This window comes from Callithrix jacchus, chromosome 1, assembly GCF_049354715.1.
Source record: "Callithrix jacchus isolate 240 chromosome 1, calJac240_pri, whole genome shotgun sequence".
NCBI lineage: Eukaryota > Metazoa > Chordata > Mammalia > Primates > Cebidae > Callithrix > Callithrix jacchus.
This window is the reverse complement of record NC_133502.1, coordinates 191285584-191298583: the sequence shown is the minus strand read 5'-3', so window position 1 is coordinate 191298583 and position 13000 is coordinate 191285584. Positions and strand designations below refer to the sequence as shown.

Genomic DNA, 13000 nt, shown 5'->3' with positions numbered 1-13000 from the left:
ATCTAAGGACAGTTAATCAACTAAATTTTTCAGTGATTCTCTATGGGGAAGGTACCATATCTTCAAAGGGTATTTGAAAAAGTATGGGGGCATTTTTGGTTGTTAAGTGACTGTGGGTGGGAGATGCACCACTGGGATTTGGTGGAGAAAACTCAGAATTGTTCACCCAAAATATGTTTTATCTTAGTTATAAAAAAAAAAGTTGAGGCTGGGCATGGTGGCTCACATCTGTAATCCCAGCACTTTGGGAGGCTGAGGCAGGCAGATCACAAGGTCAGGAGTTTAAGACCAGTCTGACTCACATGGTGAAATCCCATCTCTACTGAAAATAGAAAAATTAGCCAGACATTGTGGTGTGTGCACATAATCCCAGTTACTCAGGAGACTGAGGCAGGAGAGTCGCTTGAACCCATGAGGTACAGGTTGCAGTGAGCCGAGATCGTGCCAGTGCACTCCAGCCTGGGCAATAGAGCAGGGGTCTGTCTCAAAATAATAAAGTAATCATGTTAGAGTGGGAGTGTGGCCTTCTCTTCTTCCCATGGCATGTGCTCATCCACTGTTATAGGTATACTACAAAAGGGGGAGTCATCTGGCAAAAATGTCACTTTGCCTCCTGGATTCAAGACTCCCATTCCACCAGATATGGTGAACTTTGTTCATACCAACTTGCACAAAAACAACAGACAGTCCTATCCTATTAGTGAATTAGCAGGTTGTCAGAGCAGTGCTGAGTCTTGGGGTACTGACAGAGTTGTGTCTAAAATTCCCAGAGTTTGAGGTGGTAGGACTCACTGTTCTGCCCAGAGTGCTTTTGGAAATATCTGTCATGGAGGCCACACGTTTGCACCAACCAAAACCTGGCACTGTTGGCCCTGTAGATTGAACACAATCCAAAAAACGATATGTTATCTGTTCTGCCCTGGCTGCCTCTGCCTTACCAGCGCTGGTCCTGTCTAAAGGTCATCATATTAAGGAAGTTTCTGAGCTTTTTTTGGTTGTCAGAGATAAAGTCGAAGGCTATAAGACAATCAAGGAGGCTGTTTTGCCACATAAGAAACTTAAAGCCTGGAATGATATAAAAAAGGGCTATGCCTCAGCACATGAGAGCTGGCAAGGGCAAAATGAGAAACCATTTTATCCAGCTTAAGGGACCCTGCATCGTCGATAATGAAGATGATTGTATTGTCATCACCTTTAGAAACATTCCCGGAATTACTCTGCTTAATGTAAGCAAAGTGAACATTTTGAAACTTGCTCCTGATGGGCATGTGGGATGTTTCTGTATTTGGACTGAAAGTGCTTTCTAGAAGTTAGAGAATCGTGTGGCACTTGGTATAAAGCTGCTTCTTCAAGCGTAACTGCAGTCTTTGCATCCGCAAGATGATCAATGTAGACCTTAACGGAATCTTTAAAAGCCCAGACATCCAAAGCCTTTTGAGAGCGTTGCAGGAAGATTCATCATAGAGTCCTTACAAAGAATCCCTGAAAAACCTGAGAATCATGTTGAAGCTAAACCAATATTCAAAGACCAGGCACCGCAACACCATTCTTTGCCAGGTCAGCAATCACAACTCCGGCCGGTTAAGCCAGCAGCAGCAGCCAAAGCAACAGCACTAGAGGCCAATCAGTTGAGAAGGGGGATTGCAGTTAAGAAGCCTGTGGTAGGAAAGAAAGGAAAGAAGGTTGTTGGTGTTAAGCAGAAGAAACCTCTGATGGGAAAAAGGGCAGCAGCTACCAAGACACCAACAGCTGAAAAAAACATACCACAGAGGAAATGAAGCCTGCTGCATAAACTTGTTTGTTTATTCCATAAAGGTAAAATAATTTTGGACAGCTTATTTTTAATAAAGACCTGATCAATGAAAAAAAGTTCTCAAGGTAGGAAGCTTCTCGAAAGAATTATTCAGAGCTATAGTCTATAATCTCTGAATTATTCATGGGGAAGTAGGCTATATTTTCTCATTTGGGAGAGTAAGGTGTTTTCCTGAAGATTCTGAAGGTGTTTGCCATTATTAATGTGTTTTGGTGGGGTTTAACTTCTAAAATTAAAGAGTAGTTGAATGGCTAGAGTGGTGTAGTGGTTAAAGGAAATTGGCATTATTTCTTTAGTAATCTTTGTATCTTCATGGTTGATGGAAATAATACAGTTTGTGCCCAGCATTCCAGTGATGCCTGAATATTGCTTGTACTGTTCTTTCTTTCCTCTTTTTTTTTTTAAAGGGCAAATGATGTATTTGTTTGGCAGATCAATAAGATTTTATTAGGTATGTACTTTAACTTGTTGTAGCATGTTGCACTTGAGCCTAATATAGGACTTTGATGAAGATTTTTAAAAAATATGTATTCTCAACTTTCACCTACCATTTATCAGTCTCTAGGGCAATGTTTCTCAAAAATTTTTGCCTGAGGTTCATAGTTCAAGATGTATTTTACATTGAGACCCAATATACACATAAGTATATAGATACCTAAAATAAAAGTATCATGAAATAATACTTACCTTTTAAGGTGTAATGTAATCTGATTGTTTATATTTTATTCCATATTATTTAATTGTAAAATGTTGATGTTAGCCTACTAAATTGATTCTGTGACCAGAGTATTATGAATTGCAATTAAAAATACTATGTTAGGATTTATGTTCATGAAATTTTAACTCAGGCTTTAAGATATATCCCAAGTCTGACTATACCTATCTGCCCAACTACTGCCCTCGGCGAAGCCACCTTCGTCTCAGACTTTTCCAGTAGCCTCCTGATTGTGTACCCTACTGCCTCTCATGCCCTGCTATCACACAGCTCTGTTCTTTTTGCTGTCTAATTGATGCTTTTAAAATGTTATTCTGGGGTCATGTCATCCTCACTACTACTTTCTTTCCCCCATTTTCATTTATTGTGGTAAAATACACATGAAATTTACCAGCTTAATCATTTTAAGTCTATAGTTCAGTGGTATTATAAACATTCATAATGTTGTGCAACTATCATCACCATCCATCTCCAGAACTCTTTTCAGCTTGTAAAACTGAAACTCTACACCCTTTAAACAAATAAGTTCCAATTCCCTCCTCCTCCTTCCCCACTGGAAACTACCATTCTACTTTGTATCTAATGATTTTGACCACTCAAGTTACCTGATATAAGTGGAATCATAAGCATGTGTTACTTTTTGTTATAAATGTAGCCTATGTGATTTTAAAAAAATTTTATGTAGGGGAGGGGGTTAAAAAAAGTTTATGTAATGTTTTACATACAAGTTAAAAATTAAAGTGGTAGCCGGGCGTAGTGGCTCAAGCATGTAATCCCAGCACTTTGGGAGGCCAAGGCGGGTGGATCACGAGGTCAAGAGATTGAGACCATCCTGGTCAGCATGGTGAAACCCCGTCTCTACTAAAGATACAAAAATTAGCTGGGCATGGTGGCGCGTGCCTGTAGTCCCAGCTACTCGGGAGGCTGAGGCAGGAGAATTGCCTGAACCCAGGAGGCGGAGGTTGCAGTGAGCTGAGATCGCGCCATTGCACTCCAGCCTGGGTAAAAAGAGCAAAACTCCGTCTTTAAAAAAAAAATTAAAGTGGTAATCACCTACCTCAGATATCTAGAACAAGTTATACTGTGCAGCCCTCCTGCTCAGCAGCATTGAGGCCTGGACCGTCTTGTTTCCTCTTCCTTCAAATTGGCAGAAGCAATCACTTCTCTGGATTTGTTGTAATATTTTTGTTTTTTGCTAAGTGAACGTGACGAGAGACTTGGCTTTTCTTTTGCCCAGGCTGGAGTACAGTGGCACAATCTTGGCTCACTGCAACCTCCAAGTGGTCCTCCTGCCTTGGCCTCCTGAGTTGATGGGATTATAGGCATGAGCCACTGTGCCTGGCCCTTTCTGTCATTCTTAGAGGAAAGGATGTTACATACCATCTCTTCTGTTTAGTATAGATTAGTGTTTCCTTCCTGGTTCATTTTTTTTCCCCCAAGAAGGTATTGAGGTTTTTTTACATTTTAGATTGAGTTTTCAAGTTAGACTTTCCTCCATAGCAGTGGTTTTTGAGCTGTGCTATGTGGGTGAGGGTGAGTAGTGTTACTGAAAAGATCATGAATTCTGGCTAGGCCCGATGACTCACACCTCTAATCCCAGCACTCTAGGAGGCTGCGGCAGGCGGATAGCTTCAGGTCAGGAGTTTGAGACCAGCCTGGCCAACATGGTGAAACTGCATCTCTACTAAAAATACAAAAATTAGCCAAGTGTGATGGCGCGCGCCTGTAATCCCAGCTACTTGGGAGGCTGAGGCAGGAGAATTGCTTGAACCTGGGCAGCGGAGGTTGCAGTGAGCTGAGATTGTGCCATTGCACTCCAGTTTGGGGGAAGGAGCAAGACTGTCTCGGGGTTAGGGGGAAGACAAGATTATGAATTCTAAGGAGTTTTACCAGGCAATGGTTTAAAAAGACCAGATATAGGCTGGGCACAGTGGCTCACACCTGTAATTCCAACACTGGGAGGCAGAGGCTGATGGATCACCTGAGGTCAGGAGTTCGAGACCAGCCTGATGAGATAAACCTCATCTCTACTAAAAATTTAAAAGTAGCCAGGCATGGTGGCACATGCCTGTAATCCCAGCTACTCAGAAGCTAAGGCAGGGTAATTGTTTGAACCCAGGAGGCAGAGGTTGCAGTGAGTGAGCCGAGATAGTGTCATTGCTCTCCAGCCTGGGCAACAAGAGCGAAACTCTGTCTCAAAAAAAAAAAAAAAGATCATACGTAGATTGAATAGGGATGGCTTTTTCTGTTTCTGCCTTTTCTTTTGGTACCTACCTTTTGAAGGCATGTCAGAGATGGGTGGTGCCCCAGAGATGTTTAAAAGTGGTCACATAAACATACCATGTTTGTAGCCAAAATGATGGTTTATTTTATGTATTTATTTTGTTGTATTTGATTATTATCAACAAAATGGTTAATGTCCATTATTTACATAACATCTTTTAAAGGTGTGCTTTCTCTCATTCCAAAATGGAGTCCTTCAGGTTGGAAATCCACTCTTACCAGGAATATTTGGGCTTCTGAGCTGTAGTTTTTCTGTTCTATCTTATTATAGTTTTTTTTTTTTTTTTTTTTAAGACAAGGGTCTTATTCTGTCACCCAGGCAGGAGTGCAGTGTCACTATCACTGCTCACTGTAGCCTTGACCTCCCAGGCTCAAGTGATCTTTCCACCTCAGAAACCCCAGTAACTGGGGCCACAGGCACTCACCACAGTGCCTGACTGATTTTTTCATTTTTTTGTGGAGATGGCATCTCCCCATGTTGCCCAGGCTGGTCTCAAACTTCTAGGCTCAAACGATCCTCCCACCTCAGCCTCCCAAAGTGCAAAGTGCTGGGATTACAGGCGTGAGCCACCACACCTTGCCTCCAGTTGATTTTTAAAATTTTATAGAGATGGGTGTTTCACTATGTTATTCAGGTTAGTTATGAAGTCCTGGGCTCAGGCCATCATCCTGCCTTGGCCTCTCAAAGTGTTGGGATTACAGGTGTGAGCCACCACTCCTGGCCTCATTGTGATCTTAATGGTGACAGAAAACAGACTACTTTAGTTATACATTATATTGGAGGTTTTTCCTAGTAGCTTTTTTTTTTTTTTATTTTTAAAGATACACCTAATATATTGAAGGTAGAGATCTGTTGGTGTAGAAAGTTTATGTGATTTCCCTAGTCCATTTTTGGGACAATTTGAAGTTTAAGCCAAAGTCTGAACTTGGAAACATAATTTCTCTTCCTAAAAGGGTAATCTAAGGAATTCCAGGCTTTTGCCATGATTTAGAATCCCTTGCATTATCCCTTTAGAAGGCGGGAAAAGTAAATTTATGGTGTAAATGGAACAATTTAGGGAGATGCTAGGATTATCAGCATTCACATAAAAGTTACTGAGATGATCAACTTACCAAAGAGCACCTTGAACATAATTACATCTATAGGCCGGGCACGGTGGCTCATGCCTGTAATCCCAGCAATTTGGGAGGCTGAGGCAGGTGGATCACCTGAGGTCAGGAGTTGGAGACCAGCCTAGCCAACATGGTGAAACCTCATCTCTGCTAAAAGTAAAAAAATTAGCTTAGGCTGGGCGCAGTGGCTCAAGCCTGTAATCCCAGCACTTTGGGAGGCCGAGGCGGATGGATCACAAGGTCAAGAGATCGAGACCATCCTGGTCAACATGGTGAAACCCCGTCTCTACTAAAAATACAAAAAAGTAGCTGGGTATGGTGGTGCATGCCTGTAATCCCAGCTACTTGGGAGGCTGAGGCAGGAGAATTGCCTGAACCCAGGAGGCGGAGATTGCGGTAAGCTGAGATCGCACCATTGCACTCCAGCCTGGGTAACAAGAGCGAAACTCCGTCTCAAAAAAAAAAAAAAAAAAAAAATTAGCTGGGTGTGATGGCATGTGCCTGTAAACCTAGCTACTCAGGAGACTGAGGCAGGAGAATTGCTTGAACCTGAGAGGCGGAGGTTGCAGTGAGCCAAGATAAATCATCCCACTGCATTCTAGACTGGGAGACAGAACTAGACTCCATAAAAAAAAAAAATTACATCTATACATGTTGCCAAGATGCTATGTAAGAATGCTACAAAAATATCAATTGAGTATGATATATGTAAATTAGAAAAAAATACCTAAAGTAGTGTTTGTTGAACTCCAACTGTCTTAGCATTGTTAGTACTTCTCATGTAGTATGTCACTCAGTTCTCAATTAATTCTGTGGGAGTTTTACACATCAGGATAAAGATTAGGTTGGTGCAAAAGTAATTGCGATTTTTGCCATTGAAAGTAAAAAAATACAATTACTTTTGCACCAACCTAATAGTCTGTGGTCGTACACCCTGGCAGTAAGTGGTGGTGACGGGTTATAAAATCAGATCCTTTGACTAAAATAATGGTGCTATTCATCACCATATCTGAGTATAATATTTTTCTGAGAAATACCTGAGCATATCTCAATATTTATAGCTAAATCTAGCATTTAAATTTTATCTTAGAACTTTGACTTACATAGATTTCTGTGAGGTACTAATTAAATTCCACCAATAATTACTGAGCAGTTGAGCATCTTCTATGTGCAAGGCACCAAACGAGCTGGTTGGGAACAAAACAGAGAAGGGAGTTAACATTTATTGTTAAATGTTAAATAAAATCAAATCAAAATATTTAACATAAAAAATGTTAAAGTAACCTAAAACTACCTGTTAAATTTCAGATAGTTTTAGGTTACTTTAGATCTTCATCTCATTTAATCCATATATTTACTTTGTTAGTAGATACTATCCTCATTTTATACCACAAGAAACATAGGCATGGAAGAGTTAAGCTCTCATCAGCTAAATGGCAGTTCTGGAATTTGAAAGTAGCCCATGCTACTTTTCTGACACATAATACGGCCTCATGTGTAAATATAAATTGGGTTCCTGTTTCCAGCTTATAGTGTAGTCCGGGAGTTCACAAAGTAGAGTGTATAGATCGACTCTTGGTGGTCCCTGATTGACTTTTGGGCGTCACAAATTCACAACTATAGTTGTCTGTCAGCATTCATGCAGGATTGGTTCCAGGATTCCCACTGCGGATACCAAAATCCGTAGATGTGGAAGTCCTGTATAGAAGAAGGTGTAGTATTTGCATATAACTGACATACATCCTCCCATATACTTAAAATCATCTTTGGATTTCTTATAATAACTAATACAGGCTGTGGGTGGTGGGTCATGTCTGTAATCTCAGCACTTTGGGAGGCCAAGGCAGGTGGCCTTGTTGAGGCCAAGTGTTGGAGACCAGCCTGGACAACATGGTGAAACCCTGTCTCTTCCAGTAAATACAAAAATTAGCTGGGCATGGTGGCACATGACTGTAGTGACTCAGTGCCTTGCACGTAGAAGTTGCTCAACAGCCTCCTAGCTACTTGGGTGGATGAGGCACAAGAATCACTTGAACCTGGGAGGCAGAGTTTGCCATGAGCTGAGATCATGCCACTTCACTCCGGCCCGGGCGACAGAGCGAGATTCCGTCTCAAAATTTAAAACAAAAAAAGAAAAGAAAGAAAAAAATAATAACGAATACAGTGTAATGCTGTAGTTGTTATACTGTATTGTTTGGGGAATAATGGTAAGGAAAAAGTCTGTAAATGTTCAGTATAGTTGTAGCCATTCACTTTTTTCTATGAATATTTTCAATCCACGGTTGGTTGAATATATAGAAGCAGAACCAATGGATACAGAGGGCTAACTGTATTTTTATGATAATGCTAAAATGTTATTGCTTATTTCACTGATGATGCAAAAGCAATAACAGATAAGACTGCTGGCACCAAGGGCCAGGTGTGGTGTCTCATGCCTGCAATCCTAGCCCTTTGGGAGGCCGAGGCATGCACATCACAAGGTTAGGAGTTTGAGACCAGCCTGACCAACATGGTGAAACCCCATCTCTACTAAAAATGCAAAAATTAGCCAGGCGTGGTGGTGCGTACCTGTAATCCCAGCTACTTGAGAGGCTGAGGCAGGAGAATCACTTGAACCTGGGAGGCGGAGATTGCAGTGAGCTGAGATCACGCCAGTGCACTCCAGCCTGGGCGACAGAGTGAGACTCTGTATCAAAACAAAAAAACTGCTGGCACCTTAGCACAAGTTGAGAGAGTGGCACCAGACTGTATCAGACTGTATCATTGTTTGTTTTTACCACCATACCCTTACAGGAAAAGTAAAAGAATAGTTTCAGGCCGGGCGCGGTGGCTCAAGCTTGTAATCCCAGCACTTTGGGAGGCCGAGGCGGGTGGATCACAAGGTCAAGAGATCGAGACCATCCTGGTCAACATGGTGAAACCCCGTCTCTACTAAAAATATTTAAAAAAATTAGCTGGGCATGGTGGCATGTGCCTGTAATCCCAGCTACTCAGGAGGCTGAGGCAGGAGAATTGCCTGAACCCAGGAGGCGGAGGTTGCGGTGAGCCAAGATCACGCCACTGCACTCCAGCCTGGGTAACAAGAGCAAAACTCTGTCTCAAAAAAAAAAAAAAAAATAGTTTCACTTACAAATGTCCTTGATGCAGAGGTCTGGTGTGGTGGCTCATCCCTATAATCCTAGCACTTTGGGAGGCCAAGGCAGGAGGATCGTTTGAGCCCAGGAATTCAAGACCAGCCTGGACAACATAGCAAGACCCCCATCTCTATTAAAAAATTTTTTGATACAGTAGTAAAAGTATTATTATTTTTTAATAATAGAGATTAGGTCTTGCTGTGTTGCCCAGGATGGTCTCAAACTCCTGGCCTCAAGTGATCCTCCTGCCTTGGCCTCCCAAAGTTCTGGGATTTCAGGTGTGAGCCACCATGACCAGCCGAAATATTTATTAAATCTGGATCTTCTACAGAGTTTTTTTTTTTTTTAAATGATATGGGGTCTTTCTGTGTTAACCATGGTGGTCTTAAATTCCTGGGCTCAAGTGATTCTCCTCCTTTGGCCTCCCAAAGTGCTGGGATTACACTCATGGGATTCTGGGACTGGCTCTGTTTTTTTTAAGTCGAGATATAGGCCGGGCGTGGTGGCTCAAGCCTGTAATCCCAGCACTTTGGGAGGCCGAGGCGGGTGGATCACGAGGTCATGAGATTGAGACCATCCTGGTCAAAATGGTGAAACCCCGTCTCTACTAAAGATACAAAAGATACAAAAAATTAGCTGGGTATGGTGGCGCGTGCCTGTAATCCCAGCTACTTGGGAGGCTGAAGCAGGAGAATTGCCTGAACCCAGGAGGCGGAGGTTGCGGTGAGCTGAGATCGCGCCATTGCACTCCAGCCTGGGTAACAAGAGTGAAACTCCTGTCTCAAAAAAAAAAACAACAAATAAATAATAAAAAAAAAAATAAAAGTTGAGATATAAATGACATATTATAAAATTTACCTTTGAGAATTATACAGTTCAGCCGGGCATGGTAGCTCGATCCTAGCACTTTGGGAGGCTAAGGTAGGCAGATCATTCCAGGTCAGGAGTTTGAGACCAGTCTGGCTAACATGGTGAAACCTTGTCTATACTAAAAATACAAAAATTAGCTAGGTGTGGTGGTGCACACCTCTAGTCCTAGCTACTTGGGAGGCTGAGGCAGGAGAATCGCTTGAACCAGGGAAGCAGAGTTTGCAGTGAGCTGAGATTGTGTCACTGAATTCCAGCCTGGGTGACAGAGCGAGACTCAGTCTCAAAAAGCAAAACAAAACAAAAAACAAAAATATAATTCAGTGATTTCTAATATTTTCACAAGATTGTGCAACTGCTACCATTATCCAATTCCAGAACATTTTCATCACTCCAAAAAGAAACTTAATAGCAACCACTAATCTACTTTCTGTCTCTATGAATTTACCTATTCTGGACATTACATCTAAGTTGGATAATACAGTATGTGGTCCTTTGTGTCTAGCTTCTTTCAGTTAGCATAATGCTTTCAGGGTTCATCCATGTTATAGCAAGTTGATACTGTTTGGCTGTGTCCCCCCCCGCCAAGTCTCATCTTGAATTGTAACTCCTAAAATTCCCACGTGTTCTAGGAGGAACCCAGTAAGAGGTGATTGAATTACAGGGGCAGGTCTCTCCTGTGCTAATCTCATGATAATGAATGAGTTTCTTGAGATCTGATAGTTTCAAAAATGGGAGTTTGCCTACCCAAGCTCTCTCTTTGCCTACCACCATCTATGCAAGACGCGACTTGCTTCTCCTTGCCTTCTGCTGTGATTGTGAGGTCTTCCCAGTCATGTGTAACCAGAAGTCCATTAAACCTCTTTTTCCTCCCAGTCTCAGATATGTCTTTATCAGCATCATGAAAATGGACTAATGCACAGTGTAACTACTTCGTTTCTTTTTTTAAAAAACAGCTTTATTGAGATAAAATTCACAGACTACACAGTTAATCCATTTAAAGTATATGGATTCTTTTTTAAAGAGTTGGAGTCTCACTATGTTGCCCAGGCTGGATTACAGTGGCTCTTCATAGACATGATTATAGCACACTGTAGCTTTGAACTCCTGAGCTCTCTTGATTCTCAGACTTCAACCTTTCAAGAACTGGGACTACACAGTTAATCCATTTAAAGTATGTGGATTGTTTTTTAAAGAGATGGGGTCTCACTGTGTTGCCCAGGCTAGATTACAGTGGCTTTTCATAGACATGGTTTTAGCACACTGTAGCCTTGAACTCCTGAGCTCTCTTGATTCTCAGACCTCAACCTTTTAAGTAACTGGGACTACAGATGTGCACCTCTGCATCTGGCAAAGTGTACGATTTGATGGTTTTTAGTATGTACACAGTATATACATATACATGTAACCATTACCACAGGTGATTTTAGAACATTTTTATCGCCTCAACGAGAACCTGTACCATTTAACTTTTACCCTGCTGTCTCTCTGTTCTTCCCAAACCAAAAAACTACTCATCCACTTTTTCTGTATATGTGTCCCAATTCTAGACTTTATATGAGTAGAATCATATGACATGTAAACTCCAATTTCTCCATATCTTCACCAACACTTGTTATAATCTGACTTTTTAGTTTTACCAATCCTACTGGGTGTGAAGTGCTATGTCACTATTTATTTATTTTTTTTTTGGTTATTTCCTAATGACTAGTGATGTTGAGCATCTTTTGATGTGCTTATTGTCTGTTTTTATACTTCTTTGGAGAAGTGTATATTCAAATCCATTGCCCATTTTAAAATGGGTTGTGTTTTTGTGGTTGAATTGTAAGAGTTCTTTATATTTTCTGGATATTAATCACTTATTTTTTCTTTTTTAAATTATTATTATTATTAAACATTTATTATATGATTTGTAAATACTTTTTCCCATCTGTGGATTTTCTTTGTAACCTCTTGATATTATCCTTTATGCAAAAAACTTTAAAATTGTGACGGTTGTGACAAAGTCCAGTTTATCTAGTTTTTTCCTTTGGTTGCATCTGGGAAGCTGTTGCCTAAGCTTAATTGAAGGTCATGAAGATTATACCTCTTAAGAGTTTTGTATTTTCATCTCTTACATTTATATTGTTGATCCATTTTGAGATAATGTTTGTATATGGTGTGAGGTAGGGACTCTAACTTCATTCATTCTTTTTTTTTTTTATTTTGAGAGAGAATCTCACTCCTGTCGTCCAGGCTGTGTAGTGGCACAGTCAAGGCTCACTGAAACCTCAACCTTCCTGGGCCCAGGTAATCCTCCTGCCTCAGCCTCCTGAGAAGCTGGGACTATAGGCATGTACCACCATGTCCAGCTAATTTTTTTGTTTGTTTGTTTTTAGAGACAGGGATTCACTATGTTGCCCAGGCTGGTTTCAAACTCCTGTGCTTAAGTGATCCACCAGTGTTAGCCTCCCAAAGTGCTAGGATTACAGGTTTGAGCCACCAGTCCTGGCTTTACGTTCTTTATTAGGATTATGTTCCATGATTTATGACCAAAAAAAGTAAAATAATACTGGCTTTAAACATGAGCCTATTTTTTGTCTTATGTAAAAGAAGTCCAGAAATAGCCTAGGACTGGTTTTGTGCTCTGTAATATCAGAGAACTAATTTTTTTTTTTTTTTCTATCTTGGTCACCTTGCTATTCTCAACATGTGGCCTCTTCCTCATAGTCTAAAGTTTGCTGCTTGAGCTCTAGCCATCTCATATACATATCCAGCCAGGACGGGGGAGAAGTGCTTAAAGAATAATGTAGTAAATTCTTAGAAGGATGTTTCCTAGAAATCACACCTAATATTTTTATTCATGTCCCTTGGCTTGAACTAGTCACATGACCACACCTAGCTGCAAGGGAGGCTAGAAAACATAGTCTTCATTCTGATACGCACTTAGCTAAAACTTAGGTTTTTCTTTTACTGGGAAGAAAAAGAGAAAGTGGATATTGGGCAGCAACCTCCTGGGCCTTCGTAATGATCTAAGTGAGGTTCTTTTATTCCCTGCTGCTGCTGCGTTCTCCCCTACCCCTGTCACTTTTCCAA

At 41.0% G+C, this 13000-nt stretch overlaps 1 protein-coding gene and 1 pseudogene across 7 annotated transcripts in view; both read left to right on the top strand.

The window, feature by feature from the left end:
• Window positions 1–13000, top strand: part of MRTFA (myocardin related transcription factor A) — a 208093-nt gene that overhangs the window by 45773 nt on the left and 149320 nt on the right. The window lies entirely within an intron of this gene.
• Window positions 392–13000, top strand: part of LOC144577379 (large ribosomal subunit protein uL4 pseudogene) — a 34058-nt pseudogene continuing 21449 nt past the window's right edge. Inside the window, exon 1 of the transcript XR_013521126.1 lies at window positions 392–1815. The product of XR_013521126.1 is annotated as a large ribosomal subunit protein uL4 pseudogene (transcript). The remainder of the gene's footprint in view (window positions 1816–13000) is intronic.